The sequence below is a fragment of the Geotrypetes seraphini genome, chromosome 5, assembly GCF_902459505.1.
Source record: "Geotrypetes seraphini chromosome 5, aGeoSer1.1, whole genome shotgun sequence".
Taxonomy (NCBI): Eukaryota; Metazoa; Chordata; class Amphibia; order Gymnophiona; family Dermophiidae; genus Geotrypetes; species Geotrypetes seraphini.
The window spans coordinates 4,925,223-4,940,209 of record NC_047088.1 but is presented as its reverse complement, the minus strand read 5'-3'; the positions used below and the strand labels follow the sequence as shown (position 1 = coordinate 4,940,209).

Genomic DNA, 14,987 nt, shown 5'->3' with positions numbered 1-14,987 from the left:
CGGCAGTTGGAACCCAAGCACAGTACCGGGTAAAGCTTTGGATTCTTGCCCAGAAATAGCTAAGAAGAAAAAATTTAAAAAAAAAAAAAAATTTAAATTGAATTAGGTTGGGCAGACTAAATGGACCATTCGGGTCTTTATCTGCCATCTTCTACTATGCCTGAGTCTTGCTCCCATTTGGATGCCCAGTCTTCCAATTTCCTAAGGTCCGTCTGAAATTTTTCACAATCCACATGCGTTTTAGGAACTATGATCAGTTTAGTGTCATCTGCTAATTTAATCACTCGTTCCAATTTCTAGATCATTTATAAAGAAGTTAAATAGCACCAGTTCCAGTACAGACCCATGCGGCATTCCACTGTTTACTCCCTCTCCACTGAGAAAAATTACCATTTAACCCTACCCTCTATTTTCTATCCGATAACCAATTCCTAATCCACAACTGATCTTTGCCAGCTATCCCATGACACTTTAATTTTCTCAGGAGCCTCTTGTGAGGAACTTTATCAAAATCTAGATATACTATATCAACCGGCTCACCTTTATCCCCATGTTTATTCACACCTTCAAAGAAGTCAAGCAAATTTGTGAGGCAAGATCTCCCTCTGCTGAACCCATGTTGACTCTGTCTCATTAAATCATGTTTGTCTACGTAATAAAATTAGGAAAATGGTTAAAAAGAAGCTAAAAAGATCAGTTGCAAAGGTTAGGACTGTAAACCAGGTGTGGATGTTATTTAAAAATACTGTCGTGGAAGCCTAGACCAGATGTATTCCACATAGGTGGAAAGAAGAGGAAACGAGAGCCAGCGTGGTTTAAAGGTGAAGTGAAAGAGGCTATTAGAGCCAAAAAAGCATCCTTTAAAGAATGGGAAAAGGATCCAAATGAAGAAAATAAGAGGAAACACAAGCACTGGCAAGTTAGATGCAAAGCACTGATAAAGACAGCTAAGAAAGAATACGAAGAGAAACTTGCAAAAGAGGCAAAAACTCATAGCAATTTTTTAGGTACATCAGAAGCTGAAAACTTGTGAGGGAATCTGTGGGACCGTTGGATGATCAAGGAGCGAAAGGGGCGCTCAGGGAGGATAAGGCCATAGCGGAAAGACTGAATGAATTCTTTGCTTCGGTCTTTACGGAGGAAGATGTAAGAGATCTACCTGAACTGGAAATGGTTTTCAATGGTGATGATGCGGAGGAACTGAAAGAAATCTCAGTGAATCTGGAAGATGTACTGAGCCAAATCAAAAAATTAAAAAGTGATAAATTGCCAGGGTACTAAAATAACTCAAACATGAAATTGCTAAGAACATAATGTACTTCTCCTATTACTCTTCGCTATGACCAGTCTGGTCTTTAGAATAAGCTCTGTTATTGTCTACTGTAACCTATTTGTTGTCATGACTAGTCTATTTTCAAATAATTGTGAATGTCTACTTGTAACCTGTTCTGAGCTTCTGGGAGAACGGGATAGAAATCAAAATAAATAAATAAGAATTGCTGCTGCTTGGTCAGACCAGTGGTCCATCGCGCCCAACAGTCTGCTCACCAGGCGGCCCCCAGGTCAAAGACCAATGCCCTAACCGAGACCTGTTAGTGTTCTGTAACCTGTCACTAAAATCGTTTGTAGTACCGGAAGATTGGAGGGTGGCCAATGTTACGCCGATTTTTAAAAAGGGCTCCAGGGGAGATCCGGGAAATTACAGACTGGTAAGCCGGTGCCGGGCAAAATGGTAGAAATGATTATAAAAAATGAAATTATGGAACATGTAGACAAATATGATTTAATGGGACAGAGTCATCATGGGTTCAGCCATAACAGATCTTGCCTCACCAAGTTTCTTGACTTCTTTGAAGGTGTGAATAAACATGTGGATAAAGGTGAGCCAGTTGATGTAGTGTATCTAGATTTTCAGAAAGCTTATGACAAAGTTTCTCATGAGAGGCTCCATAAAAAATTAAAGAGTTATGGGATGGGAGGCAATGTTCAGTTACATTGAAACATAGAGTATGACGGCAGAAAAGGGCCAACAGCCCAACAAGTCTGCCCACTCAAGAACCCTCCCTCCTCCCTCCCTCCTTTGGGAATCCATCTTTTAAGCATTCCTCTGGAGCAACCCCACCTGTCTGTCCCATCATCCCTTGAACTCGAGCGTGGTTCTGGCCTCGACTACCTGACGTGGAAGACCATTCCATCGATCAATTACCCCATCGCAATTGGTTATCAAATAGAAAACAGAGGGTAGGGTTAAATGGGCATTTCTCTCAGTGGAGGAGTGTAAAAAGTGGAGTGCTGCAGGGATCTGTACTGGGACCGGTGCTATTTAACTTATTTATAAATGATCTGGAAATTGGAATGAGTGAGGTGATTAATTTGCAGATGACACTAAACTGTTCAAAGTTGTTAAAACACATGCAGATTGTGAAAAATTGGAGGCAGACCTTAGGAAACTGGAAGACTGGGCATCTGAATGGCAGATGAAATTTAATGTGGACAAATGCATAGTGATGCACAGTGGGAATAACCCAAATCATAGTTATTAGATGCTAGGATTGCTTTTAGCCTCTGATCCACAAGTTTTTGTATCAGGACCTCTAAGGACCCCTGAGGAAGACAGTTTTGTTGAAACATGGACCATGTTCGGTCCATAGTCCCCAATGCTTTGGGTCCTAGATATTTCTTCTTGTGGATTATTGGATTGTATTTTTAATAAAGCCTGCATCTTGAACATCATCCTCTCCACAGTGTTTTGGGACTAAAAGAAAGAAAATTAGCAGATAAGAACCTAATTTCTCCTTCTTTATAGTCCCTCCAGATCAGTACAGAACTGATGGGACGTACCAAAGCAGTACCCTTTATGGGTGGGACCCCCGAAGGGCCACCACAAGAACATGCTCACCAAACACCACGTCCTGACACGCCTGAACATCCACAAGGTAATGGCAAACAAAGGAATGGAGAGAAGACCAAACAGCTGCCTTACAGATATCCACCAGAGGCACAAGAGAAGACTCAACCCAAGAAGCAGCCTGCCCCCGAGTGGAATGAGCTTTGAGACAATCCGGAACAGGCTTCTTCTGATTAAGGTACACCCAAGCGATACTCTCCTTGATCCAACACGCAACGGTAGCCTTGGAAGCATTGTCCTCCTTACGAGGACCGGCTAAAAGTACAAAAAGACGATCCGTCTGACGAAACTCCTGGGTCCGCTGAAAATAAACGCGAAGGACACAATGGACATCTAATTTGCGCAACTGCCTCTGCTCCAAAGAGCCATCCTGACTACCCAAAATTAGGAGGACACATGAAAAGGTGAAACCAACTTTGGCAGAAAGGAGGGTTCTGGTCACAGTACGACCCACACCCTAGAGAACTCCAGGAAGGGAGGACTACATGAGGAAACACATCTCACGGAAGTAATGGCCACCAGGAACACCGCCTTAAGAATAAGATCCTTCAACGTGCAGGAGTCCAGAGGCTCCAAAGTAGGCCGAACAAGCACCGAGAGAACCAGACTGAGATCCCTGGCTGGAACTGAAGGACGTACTGGGGGTCGGAGCAATTTTTCTGCTCTCAAGAAACGAACCATATCTGGTGAAGATGCCAAATGCCAACCATGCAACAAGCCATGAAAAGAAGACGAAGACAAAGCCACAAGCTGGACCCAGAGGGAGGACCAGCCTAGGCCCCTGTCCAGGCCATCCTGCAAGAATTCCAAGATGTGAGAAAAAAAGAAGTACGAAAAGAAACCATGCCATGTGTGGAACACCACTCCTTAAAGACACCAAACTCGCACATAGGCCTGAGAGGTGGAAAGTCTCAGAGAACCCAAAAGGGTGGAGATCACCTTATTTGAATAACCTTTCTTAATTAGCTGTTCCCTTTCAAGAGCCAAGCTAAAAGGGACCCAGATCGAACACTGGAATGGGACCCTGAGTCAGAAGGTCAGGCAAGAGGGGCAGTGGCAGAGAATCTGCCATGAGAAGACAAACCAGATCTGCATACCATGGGCACCTGGGCCAAATCGGAGCCATCAGGGTCACGCGGCCTGTGTGTTCAGCAATGCAAAGAATGACTCTATCTACCTTCAGCCATGGGGGAAAAACATACAGAAGGCTGTCCGTCGGCCAACGCTGCACCAGGGCATCCAGCCCCTTGGCTTGGTAATCCCTGCGCTGACTGAAGAACCTCGGTGCTTTGGCGTTGACACTCATGACCGTCACGTCCATAACTGGCCGGCCCCAGACCTGCACAATCAACTCAAAGGCTGCAGGACTGAGACACAACTCACCGGGATCCAGCATATGACAATTGAGGAAGTCCATCTTGATATTCTCCACTCCCGCTATGTGGGAAGTCGAGATGTCCAGAAGATGAGTCTCTGCCCAAACCATGAGCAGAGATGCCTCTTACGCCACCAGATGACTCTTGGTTCCCCCCTGATGATTGACATAAGCCACCGCTGTGGCATTGTCTGAGAGAACCCGAACTGATTTGCCATCCAGCAACGACTGGAAAGCTAGTAATGCCAACCGGATAGCTCTGGTTTCCAGAACATTGATTGACCAGGCCACTTCCTCCAGCAACCAGCTGCCCTGAGCCAAGCGACCGAGACATTGAACTTCCCAACTGAGGAGACTGGCGTCCATAAAAATTACTGTCCACTGAAGCTGATCCAGATTCACTGTCTGAGCCAGACTGGAAGAGTGAAGCCACTAGCGGAGGTTGCAATCAACTAACCCCCGAAGAGGAACGGGAAAGTCTAGATCATGCATCTGAGGCAACCACCGCCACAGAAGAGCATACTGAAGAGGGTGCATGTGAGCCTGAGCCCATCTGATCATGTCCAGAGAGGATGCCATCAACCCCAAGATCTGGAGACAATCCTATGTCCGAGGACACCGACAAGCCATCAGGAAGCGAATCTGAGATTGCAACTTGACCACTTGGACCTCTGGAAGAAAGACTCCCCAAGCTGGTGTCAAAATGAACCCCCAGATACTCCATGCACTGAGACAGTCAACTGGCTTTTGGACAAAGTTGAGCACCCATCCCAGCGAATGTAGGAACTCCACAACCCGAGTCATAACCTGGGAGCTCTCCTGAAAAGACTTCACCCAAATCAACCAGTCATCCAGATAGAGATGCACCAGAATACCCTCTTTGCGTAAGGCCGCCGCAACTACCACCATAATCTCGGTGAAAGTCCGCAGAGCCGTGGCTATACCAAGACTGATAGTGCTTTCCCAAAATCACAAAGCGAAGGAACCGCTGATGGGAGGCCCAAATCGGAACATGAAGGTAAGCCTCCATCAGGTCGAGCAAAGTCAGAAATTCCTCTGGCTGGATGGCAAGAATGACGGATCTCAGGATCTCCATACAAAAAGAAGGAACCCGTAGTGCCCTGTTGACATCTTTCAGATCTAAAATGGGCCGAAAATAACTCTCTTTCGCAAAATAAATTGAATATCTGCCGGTGTGCAACTCCTGAGGTGGCACTGGAACCACCGCTTTCAGATCGAACAACCTTTGCAGCATCTGCTGAAAAACTCGCTTCTTCCAAGCCACCTGACAAAGGGAAGAGAAGAAACAATCCGTCAAAGGCCGGGAAAACTCCAGAGCATATCCGTCCCAAATCACTTCCAAGGCCCACTGATCCATTGTGATCTCGGCCCACCCCCGGTAAAAATCCCACAAACGGGATCCCACCAGGGGAAGGGCTAGGCTTGCAGAGGGACCCCCTGAGGAGTCACAATACCCCCTCAGGTGGGCACCCAAAAGAACTGCATGCGCCGAAACAGCCCCTGGGAGAAAAAAAGCCACCCCTGACAAAAATCAGGCAAACACCCCCAGGTAATGCCACCTCGCGAAGCCTAGCAAGGATTGTCCTCAGGAAGACAGGGCACATTAGAGTCTGTCAAGGCCTGAACCAACCTGTCCAACTCCTCCTCAAAAAGGAAACTTACTAAGCTTAGCCTTAGATGCCGCATCCACCGACCAATCCTGAAACCACAGGGTACAGTGAGAAGCCATTCCAAGAGCCATGGACTTGGCCGAAGCCAGCAACAGATCATACATAGCATAAGAAGTGCCGATCTTAGTCACTTCCTGATCTACCAAGGACCAGTCACCAGTCTCTCTGTCAAGGACTTGTTCGGACCACCAGAAACAAGCACAGATTACCAGACTGCCACAAATTGCCATCTAGACCTCCAAGACAGCTACGTCAAAACTTTGCTTAAGAGACTCCAACTTACGATCCTGAGAGTCCCGCAAGGCCAAATTGCCTTAAACCGGCACCATATGCCTATGCGTGATAGCCGAGACCACTGCATCAACCACAGGAGACTTAAAGGTATCCCTATCCCCATAATGAATGGGATAAAGCCGGGCTGTGAACTGCACCAGGCAAAAAGGCGCATCCAGCATCTTCCACTGCGTGTGCACTACATACCGAATATCCTGATGCTTAGGAAAAGAACGGGAGGCCGACTGGATCCCCCAAAGCGGGGGTCTTTTGCATCCTCTTCAAAGCGTAAAACTGACGAAACCGGAAGGATAAGCTCCTTCAGCTCTTTCTGGTGAAAAATTGTGCACCACTGACGCATCCTCACCAGTCGGCGTCTCTGAAAAACACATTTCTGCATCATCCATTCCTCTGAGAGTATTTGGTGATCCAACAAAGGGTCCAAATCTTCATCAGGCGAAAACGCATCTATAAACAAAAAATCCTCATCCCTCAAGAGCCGCCTGCTTGGACAAAGACTGAGAGGGACTGGGCAGGAGCCAACGCCGAGGGGGGCTGCATGGGGGTAGACATGGAAAGCAAAATCTCCCCCCAAAACTAGAGACTCCCAAGGAAGAAGCAGGACCCCAACCGTCTGTAAGAAAGCCTTGTACATGGCTAAAACAAAATCATTGGCAATCCCTCCCCTCTCGGAGGTAAAGAAGAATTCACTGCCAAGGCAGGAGACACATTTCAAACCTGTTCTTGTCTCTCTAAGACAGGAGGAAGGTCATCTGAGGCCACAGGCAAAATAGCACAGCTCTCTGCCAAAACCGGCATTTACTGATGGCAACTCCCATCTTATTGGTGCCTAGCCTGATCAACATAAAGGTCAGTGTTCACTTATGGTCTAAGGTATGCAGTATGCTTTCGCTAAGATGGGTGTGAGGTTCGGGAAAAAATGTTGGTGGGATAATTGACTGGTTTAGAAAGAACTCTGACACTACCTTAGATTGGAACTTGGGTATGTTCAGAAAACTATTCTGTTGTGATTGAATGTAGTGTAAGGTGGATCTACTACTAGGTTCTGAAGCCCACTGACTTTGCCATCAAACTTCCAAGTCAAGTACGTCAGTGCACAGGAATCTAGTGGGTCAAACGGAGCTTTCATCAGCTACTGGTCCAGCACTCGCGAGTCCAATGGGAAGGCACTGGCACATTCAAAATAGGGTGCTGCCTTGAGCTCTTAAATAAGTATAACACTTTTTCAAGCATCTGCACCAGGGATCCATACATGACATCACACACATGTGAGATTAAAATTGCCTGCTTGTCCTCTGAAAAAGCAGTTACTTACCATAACAGGTGTTATCCAGGGACAACAGGCAGCTGGGTGACGTCATCGACAAAGCCCGGATGCGGACACCTCACAAGCAGACTTGCTTGAAGAAACTCAAAGTTTTGAGTCGCCCGCAACGTACATGTGCGAGTGCCTTCCTGCCCAGCGTAGGACGCATCTCCTCAGTTCAGATAGCTAGCAGAGAAGCCAACCAGGGGAGGTGGGTGGATTGTGAGAACAGCTGCCTGCTGTCCCTGGATAACACCTGTTATGGTAAGTAAATGTGCTTTATCCCAGGACAAGCAGGCAGCCTATTCTCACATATGGGTGACCTCTAAGCTAACCAGAATGGGATGGTGGGAGTGTTGGCAATTTAGGAGAATAAATTTTGTAATACTGTTTGGCCAAACTGTCCATCCCGTCTGGAGAAAGTATCCACACAATAGTGAGAAGTGAAGGTATGAACCGAGGACCAAGTAGCAGCCTTACAAATTTCCTCAATAGGAGTAGATCTGAGGAAAGCAATTGAAGCTGCCATTGCTCTAACTTTATGGGCTGTGACTCTACTGTGTAGGGGTAATCCAGCCTGAGCATAGCAGAATGAGATACAAGTCGTCATCCAGTTGGAGATGGTACGCTTAGAAATAGGATGTCCCAACTTATTTGGATCGAAGGAGACAAAAAAATTGAGGAGCAGTTCTGTGTGGTTTGGTGCGTTCCAAATAGAAGGCCAAAGCAAATTTACAGTCCAGAGTGTGAAGAGCAACTTCTCCAGGATGAGAATGAGGCTTTGGAAAAAACACTGGAAGAACAATGGATTGGTTGAGATGAAATTCCTAGACCACTTTAAGTAGGAATTTAGCATGAGTACGAAGAACCACCTTGTCATGATGGAACACTGTGAATGGTGGATCAGCAACTAAAGCTTGCAGCTCCCTGACTATGAGAAACACCACTTTCCAAGTGAGATACTTCAGATGAGCCTTATCCAATGGTTCAAATGGAGGCTTCATCAATTGAGCAAGGACAACATTGAGGTCCCCAACCACTGGAGGCGGTTTGAGAGGAGGTTTGAGATTGAAAAGTCCTTTCATGAATCTGGAAACCACCGGATGAGCAGAGAGTGGTTTCCCTTCAATATGCTAATGGAAAGCCGCAATTGCACTGAGATGGACTTGGATCGATGTAGACTTGAGGCCAGAAGTGGATAAGTGCAAAAGGTAATCCAAAACAGAAGATAAGGAGGAATGAGGTTCCTTATCATGAGAAAAACACCATGTAGAAAATCTAGTCCATTTTTGGTGATAGCATTGTCTAGTAGTAGGCTTCCTAGAAGCTTCTAACACATCTCTTACAGATGGAGAAAACTGAAGAGGGATTATGTAGAGAGGTACCAAGCTGTCAGGTGTAGAGACTGCAGGTTGGGATGAAGTAGAGATCCTTGACTCTGTGTAAGCAGAGAAGGAAAAACTGGTAGAAGGTATGGCTCCCTGCTGCTGAGTTGAAGTAGAAGGGAGTACCAAGGTTGTCTCAGCATCTGAGGAGCAATCAGAATCATGGTGGCATGATCGTTCTTCAACTTAACCAGAGTCTTGAGAATGAGAGGGAATGGAGGGAATGCATATAGGAAGAGATTCGTCCATTCCAGAAGAAAAGCATCTGCCTCGAGGTGAAGAGGAGAGTATATCCTGGAGCAGAACTGAGGCAGTTTGTAGTTGTGGGGAGCTGCAAAGAGGTCTATCTGAGGCGTTCCCCATTGTGAAAAAATGTGGTGAAGAGGCGAGGAATGGAGTGTCCATTTGTGAGGTTGCAGTAGACGACTCAAGTTGTCCGCCAAGCAGTTCTTCGCCCCTTGAATGTAGACAGCTTTGAGGAAGGTGTTGTGGCGGATTGCCCAGTCCCAAACCTTCAGAGCTTCTTGACAAAGGGAGGCAGATCCCGTCCCTCCCTGTTTGTTGAAATAATACATGGAGACTTGGTTGTCCGTCCGAATGAGGACTACCTGGTCGTGAATCAGATGTTGAAAAGCGTTGAGAGCTTTGAGGATCGCTCTGAGTTCCAACAGATTGATATGACACTGACGATCCGTACTGGTCCAGAGTCATTGAGTACGGAGACCATCGAGATGAGCATCCAAAGTGTAGGTCGAAGAGTCTGTCGTGAGGACCTTCTGATGGGGAGGCGTTTGAAAAAGCAAACCTTTGGAAAGATTGGAAGAGAGCATCCACCAACTGAGAGACTGCTTCAATGAAGGAGTGACTGATATGTGTCGAGAAAGAGGGTCGCAAACTTGCGTCCATTGAGATGCCAGGATCCACTGAGGAATTCTGAGGTGAAGTCTGGCAAAAAGAGTCAAGTGTACTGTGGAGGCCATGTGACCCAGAAGTACCATCATGTGTCTCGCTAAGATGGAAGAGCGGGAAGACACTGTATGACAGAATTGAAGAAGAGCTTCCAGTTGTTGTTGTGGAAGGAATGCTCTGAGTTGGACAGTGTCCAGAACAGCTCCAATGAATTGTAGATTCTGACAGGGCTGAAGCTGAGATTTGGGAAAGTTGATTTCGAATTCCAAACTTTGGAGGAACCAGGTAGTCCGTTGGATCGCTACAATAACCCCTTGAGATGTGGAATCTTTGATGAGCCAGTCATCGAGGTAGGGAAATACCTGAAGACAATGATTCCTTAGAGATGCTGCCACCACTACCAGGCACTTGGTGAACACTCTGGGAGACGAGGCCAGGCCGAAGGGTAGTACTCTGTATTGATAATGCAGATTCCCCACCCGAAATCTGAGATATGAACAGGAGGCAGGATGAATGGGGATATGAGTGTAGGCCTCCTTGGGATTCAGAGAGCATAACCGGTCGTTCTGCTTGAGGAGGGGATAAAGGGATGCCAGGGACAACATTCAAAACTTTTCTTTGACTAGAAATTTTTGAGAGCCCTGAGATCCAGAATGGGCCGCAGATCGCCCGTCTTCTTTAGAACAAGGAAGTAACGGGAGTAAAACCCCCTGTTCTGCTGTTCCAAGGGAACTGGTTCGATGGCATGGAGACGAAGCAGAGCTTGAGCTTCCTGAAGAAGAAGGGCGGTCTGGGATGGATTGGAAGGATACTCTCTTGGAGGAAGCTCTGGTGGAACCTGAGTGAAATGAAGAGAGTATCCTTCCCTGATAATGGTCAGTACCCAGAGGTCGTATGTGATTGTTGTCCATCGAGGGTAAAAGAGATGGAGATGACCTCCTATAGGAGGAAAGGAAGGCAGAGTCAGAACGGTGGAGGTTATGCTCTGTTGTAAACAGTCAAAAAGGCTGAGTTGCCTTAGGTGCAACAGAGGTTTTTGTTGCTTCTGAGGCTGCTGTTTCTTAAGAGGATGATTATAAGGGGCTGTCCTCGGAGTAAAACGCCTTTGATAGATAGAAGCAGGGCATGCAGGTTTAGCAGGAGCCAGCTTTGGCTTAGATCTGACAATAGAAGCAAAGGATTTTTCATGGTCAGACAAATTTTTGGTGGCTGCCTCGATGGATTCATTGAAGAGGTCATTGCCTTCACAAGGGACATTAGCCAAGCGGTCTTGAAGATTAGGGTCCATGTCAATGGTACGAAGCCAGGCAAGACAACTCATAGCTACAGAGCAAGCAGCTGCTCGGACAGACAACTCGAAGGCATCATAAGATGACTGGAGGAGATGTAATCTGAGTTGAGATAAAGAAGCCACGACTTCTTGAAATTCAAAGTGCTTTTGAGTATCCAAATAAGTCAAGAACTTTGGTAAGAGAGAAATGAGGAATTCAAAATAAGTAATAAACTGAAAATTATAATTGAGGACTTTAGAGGACATCATGGCATTTTGATAGATGCGATGTCCAAATTTGTTCATCATTTTCCCTTCCCTTCCAGGAGGAACTGTGGCATAAACCTTGGAAGGATGGGACCTCTTCAAGGAGGACTCGACAAGCAGAGATTGATGAGATAACTGTGAGTTGTCAAACCCTTTGCGATGCACAGTTTTATACCTAGAGTCCAATTTTCCTGGAACAGCTGGTATGGAAATGGAAAAAGGTGTTTCCATGCATCGACCAAAAGTCTGATTCAAAAGCTTATGAAGAGGAAGCTTAAGTGACTCTGCCGGAGGTTGAGGAAGATGCATGACTTCTAGATACTCTTTAGAGTATTTGGAGCCAGTATTTATTTGACGATCCAAGTCCACAGCCATCTGTCGAAGAAAAGATAAGAAAGATAGCTGATCTGCCAATGCTTTGCCTCGAGAAGGACTCAAGGACGTCGAGGCAGCCGGGGTCGAAGATGAAGCTTCGGCAGGAAAAAAGGCATCAAAGGAATATGGTGACTTGGACTCCTTCAGAGGCACTTGCAAAGATTCTGCTCCTTGCTATACGTGCCTGGATGCCAGACCAGACACTCACAGGGACCAGGCGTTACTAGACCTAGTTCTCACCAACGGAGATAGCGTCACGGAAGTCTCAGTAGGAGACACACTGGCCTCCAGCGACCATAATATGGTATGGCTCAACCTCAAGAAAGGTTTCCCTAAGACAAACACAGCAACAAGGGTTCTCAACTTTAGAGGCACAGACTTCAACCGCATGGGAGATTTTGTCCATCAGGAGCTACATAAACAAGCAATATCTGACAATGTGGAGGATATGTGGTCGTCTCTGAAGTCCATCCTACACGAAGCAACAGACCGATACATAAAGACAGTAAGTAAACGCAGGAGAAACAAAAGACCCCAATGGTTCAGTAAAGAAATTTCAAACCTAGTTAAACAGAAAAAAGACGCATTTATCACCTACAAACATTTAGGCAGAGAGGGGGCGAAAGAGGACTATCTAGACAGATCTAAAGCTGTCAAAACAGCAGTCAGAAGCCAAACTCCGAATGGAGGAAGAGCTAGCACAGAAAATTAAGAAAGGGGATAAATCTTTCTTCAGCTATATTAGTGACAGGAAAAGAAACAAAGATGGGATAGTACACCTGAAGCAATCGGACAGTAACTTTGCGGAATCAGATTCTGAGAAGGCAGAACTACTAAACAAATACTTCTGTTCAGTGTTCACCCACGAAGCGCCGGGAGCTGGTCCACAGCTGCAGACGGGAGATAACCAGAAAGACCCGTTTCAAGATTTCGAATTTACGCCCAGTAGCATCTATGACGAACTATCAAGACTCAAAGTAAACAAAGCCATGGGACCGGATAACCTACACCCCAGAATGCTCAGGGAGTTAAGGGAAGTCCTGGCAGAACCATTATCTGTTCTTTTCAATCTTTCCCTAAGCACAGGAAGGGTCCCCTTGGACTGGAAAATCGCCAACGTAATCCCACTCCACAAAAAGGGCTGCAGGACAGAGACAGCAAACTACAGACCAGTGAGTCTCACGTCTATAGTGTGTAAACTCATGGAAACACTGATCAAACAGAATCTTGACACAATCCTAGACGAAGAAAAACTGCGTGATCCACACCAACACGGATTCACCCAGGGTAGATCCTGCCAATCTAATCTGATTAGCTTTATTGACTGGGTTACTAGACAACTGGACGCCAGAGAGTCACTGGACGTGGTATATTTGGACTTCAGTAAAGCATTTGATAGCGTTCCTCATCGAAGATTACTGAACAAGCTGAAATCGATAGGATTAGGAGACACTCTAACTACATGGGTTGGGGATTGGCTGAGCGGTAGACTTAAGAAGGTGGTGGTGAACGGTACCCCATCCGAAGCATCGGATGTGATCAGTGGAGTGCCGCAGGGCTCGGTCCTGGGCCCGATTCTATTTAACTTATTCATAAGAGATATGACGCAAGGACTTAGAGGAAGGGTATCACTGTTCGACGACGCCGCCAAACTTTGCAACATAGTAGGCAAAAGCTTATTACCTGATAATATGACATACGACCTACTGTTGCTGGAACAATGGTCAACTACTTGGCAGCTAGGTTTCAATGCTAAAAAATGCAAGATAATGCACCTGGGTAAGAGAAACCTGCGTAGAACTTATGTACTAAATGGTGAGACCTTGGTTAGGACCATGGCGGAATGCGACCTAGGGGTGATCATTAGTGAGGACATGAAGGTTGCCAATCAAGTGGAGAAGGCTTCCTCCAGGGCAAGACAAATGATGGGGTGTATCCGCAGAGGTTTCGTCAGCAGGAGACCTGAAGTTATGATGCCGTTGTACATAGCCATGGTGAGGCCTCACTTGGAGTACTGTGTTCAGTTTTGGAGACCACACAACCGAAAGGACATGCTGAGGATCGAGTCGGTTCAGCGAACGGCCACCAGGATGGTCTTGGGGCTCAAGGATCTCACGTATGAAGAAAGATTTAAAAAATTGCGGGCTGTACTCACTTGAGGAAAGAAGAGAACGGGGAGATATGATTGAAACATATAAGTACATCACGGGACGCATCGAATCAGAAGATGATATCTTCTGGCTCATGGGACCCTCGACCACCAGAGGGCATCCGCTGAAAATCAGGTGAGGGAAGTTTCATGGCGACTCCAGGAAGTACTTCTTCACCGAAAGAGTAGTGGATCATTGGAACAGACTCCCACTCCAGGTGATAAAGGCCAGCAGCGTGACGGATTTTAAGAGAAAATGGGATACTCACGTGGGATCTTTAAGGGAGTAAATTCAGGGGAGGGGATACTTGGAATGGGTAGACTTGGTGGGCTATAGCCCTTTTTTGCTGCTTTTTTCTATGTTTCTATGCTCCCTGCAAAGAGTGTGTAAGTTCAGACTGAGGCAGGGGAAGCGGCTCGACCTCGCGGGAGTCTGCTGAATGCCCAGGCTGGATAAGAGGAAGAAGCTTTGGTCCCATATTAGTAAGGAACTGAATGAATTGCTTCTCCAACATGATCTGGAAAGAAGCCGGCAAGGATGGATCCGCGTCTGAAACCGGACCACCTGCTTTGGTGTGCTTTGTGAGTGTGCTTCGACTTGGAAGTCTTAGGCACTTTAATCATTACTACTGGAACTGTCTGCTGAGTTATCTGACCTGAGAGAACAGGGGAAGATACAGCAGATGTCATCGAAGAAAGAGCTGTTGCAAACGACGAAGGTCTGATGAGTCTCGAGGTGGAAGCAGTAGAAGCAGGGAGAACCTCGGTAGGAGTCGAGGCCGAGGTCGCCTTTGAAGTCAAGGGATCAGAAGAAGAATCCATCTCGAAGAGCTTGTCCACCAAAATACAGCGACGATTGAAGGCTCGAGGTTGAAGCGTAGCACAACGCAGGCACGACTTCAGATGATGTTTCGGCCCAAGGCACTTGAGGCAGCAATGGTGTGGGTACATAAGAGAAATCGCATGCTGGCACTTGCTACACTTCTTGAAGCCCGTGACAGGCCGGGACATAGAAGTAGAAATAGCCGCTGCAAAATCGAAGCCCTCGGGCTGCGGCC

General features: G+C 46.5%; 1 protein-coding gene across 1 annotated transcript in view; it reads right to left on the bottom strand.

Annotated features, from left to right (window-relative positions):
* TEX11 (testis expressed 11) overlaps positions 1-14,987 on the bottom strand; it is a 575,855-nt gene that overhangs the window by 190,552 nt on the left and 370,316 nt on the right. The gene's annotated exons all lie outside the window — the stretch shown is intronic.